Raw genomic sequence first — 3,094 nt, 5'->3', positions numbered from 1 at the left:
GTATACTAAAGAATTAATCTCTCTAATTCATAAAAAGAGTTTCAAGAAATCAAAAATATCAGCTAATTTATGGAAAAATGGCCAAAGGCTTCTGAACAGATTGTTCACAAGAAACACATTAATAGGTATTTAAGTTAATTTATTTTAAGAAAAATAGCCAGAGTTACATTATGCTACCATTTTTCACCAGGGAAATTAGAAAAATAAAAAAATCTGACAACAAGGTAAGGTGAGCGAGTTCTGCAGTATCTGCTGCTGCTGTCATCATGGTTGGTCAGCTGACCTGCAGGGTCGCTGTGTCCCAGACCATGTCCCAGACCATGGGCATCAGCAAGAACGGAGACCTGCCCTGACCCGCACTCAGGAATGAATTCAAGTATCTCCAAAGAATGACCACTACCTCTCCAGTAGAAGGTAAATGAAATTTGGTGATTATGGGTAGAAAGACCTGGTTCTCCATCCCTGAGAAGAATCAGCCTTTAAAGGACAAAATTAATTTAGCTCTCAGTAGAGAACTCAAGGAACCACTTCAAGGAGCCCAGTTTCTTGCCAAAAGTTTGCGTGATGCCTTCAAACTTATTGAGCAACCAGAATTAGCAAATAAAGTAGACATGGTGTGGATAGTGGGGGCAGTTCTGTTTATAAGGAAGCCATGTATCAGCCAGGCCATCTTCGAATGTTTGCGGCAAGGATCGTGCAGGAATTTGAAAGTGGCACATTTTTTCCAGAAATTGATGTAGAGAAATATAAACTTCTCCCAGAATATCCAGGTATTCTTTCTGATGTCCAGTAAGAGAAAGGCATTAAGTAAAAATTTGAGGTGTGTGAAGAGAATGATTAATGTGAAGATGTTTCTTGACTTAATTCAATTTGTTTCCTTCCCCCACCCCCACCCCCCAAAAAAAACTTTTTAAACTTTAAATCTATAGATAATTGTTTCTAAGCATGGGGATTTTACCATTTGCGAAATATTTCTTGTTACAACAGCTTGAATGCCTATTCCTCAAGGGTCAGGAATAAGGTTCCCAGTCCGTGCCTGGGGTAGCATGTCTATCAAGACAGCCCAAAGCTGGAAAGTCCCTGGTAGCATGAGTTGAAACCAGGACCCATGGAGGTAAGAGCTAGCCACATTAGCTCAAAAGACAGGAAGGGATTACTACAACTTGTTATTTTAGAAGAAAATTTAATCAAAACAGGGACTGTAAATTATTCTGGTTATATCATCCTTTTGTAAAAAAAAATTATGTTCACACAGATAGGAAACTAGTGAATTAAGAGCCCCGCCGTATTCAGTAGGGAAGGTAGATATAGGTAGGAGATTAACTTTTTGAGGGTTAAAAGAGGAGAAAAGAGGGGGTGCAAGGGTAGTTCAGTCATAAAATTCTCACCTGCCATGAGGGAGGCCCGTGCTCAATTCCCAGCCCATGCACTTTCTAAAAAAAAAAAAAATTCAACAAATGGTGCTGCAATAACGGATAGTCACATGGAAAAAGAATGAAATGTGACCCCCACCACACAGCATACAAAAAAAGAGAGAGAAATAGTTTGAGACCTTTAAAAATTCTGTCTCATCATTAATGAGATTAAAAGAGTTGTTGCATGATATAAATGAATAGGCTGCTTTTTACAGAATGCTTAATCTAATACAAGCATAATAGGTAAAATTAAACTCGAGGATGTAATGAATTGAGAATGGATATTGCTAGAAACCAAAGTCAGTTTGTTAAAAAATGAGCTTCACAACATTAAGAAATGAAACTCATAATATTTTTTACACATCATGTTAGCAAAGATTTAGATTATTATGATATCCGAGAAAATAACAATTTTAGCCTCATAAATTGGCACAGCCATTTTAAGAGTGTATATTAGTAAAATCAATTAAAATTCCAAAATGTTCCTATCCTTGGAACCCAGAATTTACATTTCTATAAATTAATCCTGAATAAAAAAAAAAAGGGCCAGAGTATTTGTTGAAGATTTTTTTTTTTAAATAACAATTTGGAAACAGCCAAATGTTGATCAATAAAGAACTATCTAACCAATAAAAAATTTTTTTTGACAACAATTTTTGTCAAGCTTTAGGGCAACAGGCTCTCTCACATAGCTGGTAGATATGCAAATAGATACAACCTTAACTGACGGCATTTAGCAACATATTCCAAAATTTAAAATGCACATACTCTTTGACTTAATTTAACAGGTACAAAATAACATTCAAAACAAATTCAATGAAGTTGCTGGATACAACAAGATCAAAACATAAAAATCAGTTGTTTCTTATACACCAGCAATGAACAATATGAAAAGGAAATCAAGAAAATAATTTCATTTACGATAGCATCTAAAAGAGCAAAATATTTTGGAATAAATTTAACCTCCCATCTGTAGAGAATTGATTTTCAACAAAAGTGGCAAGTCCACTCAGTGGGGGAAGAATAGTCTCTTCAACAAATGATGCTGGGGAAAGTGAATTTTCACATGCCAAAGAATCAATCCAACATGGATCAACTACTTAAATACATTGAAGAGTTAAACTCTTAAAAGAATACATTGCAGGATATTTTCAGTCTTGATACTGGATTCTCAGATGTGACACCAAAAGCACAAGCAACGAAAGAAAAAAAATAGGTAAGTTGGACTCTGGGCCAAGGAAAGCCACAATCTATTCCAGTTCAGCTGAATTTTTTAATCCCTTGCTAAACGAATCAGCAGCTTTAGCTCATCATATTCTGTGTCTGTTTCCTACCTGCCATTAGATAGCCCACCTGAAACATGGCAGCTCCATGGAGAAGGTGGTTTTCTGATTAAAACATGAAAGCCATAGAGAAGTTGGCCTTGTAGGGTGGGTGTGCCTGGGGGTGGGTGGGAAGCCGCATGTGGAGTAGGCTGTTGTTAAATGAAGTACACATGTGTGGTGCCTTTGAAAAACTAAAAGGAGTTCAGGAGCTGTGCAAAATAGCCTGAGATGGGTCTGGAAAACATAGCTGGGGCTACTTCTGAAAGTAGATCAAAGATTTTAGAATTTATCTGAGGTGGAATGTTTTTGTAGCCATTCAGGATCTTAGAAAGGGTCATGATATGGTCAAATTTG

At 36.6% G+C, this 3,094-nt stretch overlaps 1 pseudogene; it reads left to right on the top strand.

Moving 5' to 3' along the window:
* The first annotated feature begins 408 nt into the window (after window positions 1–408).
* Window positions 409–841, top strand: LOC143684811 (dihydrofolate reductase pseudogene; annotated as a pseudogene).
* Window positions 842–3,094: the final 2,253 nt, after the last annotated feature.

Source organism: Tamandua tetradactyla, chromosome 1, assembly GCF_023851605.1.
Source record: "Tamandua tetradactyla isolate mTamTet1 chromosome 1, mTamTet1.pri, whole genome shotgun sequence".
Classification (NCBI taxonomy): Eukaryota; Metazoa; Chordata; class Mammalia; order Pilosa; family Myrmecophagidae; genus Tamandua; species Tamandua tetradactyla.
This window is presented reverse-complemented; position numbering and strand designations above follow the sequence as displayed.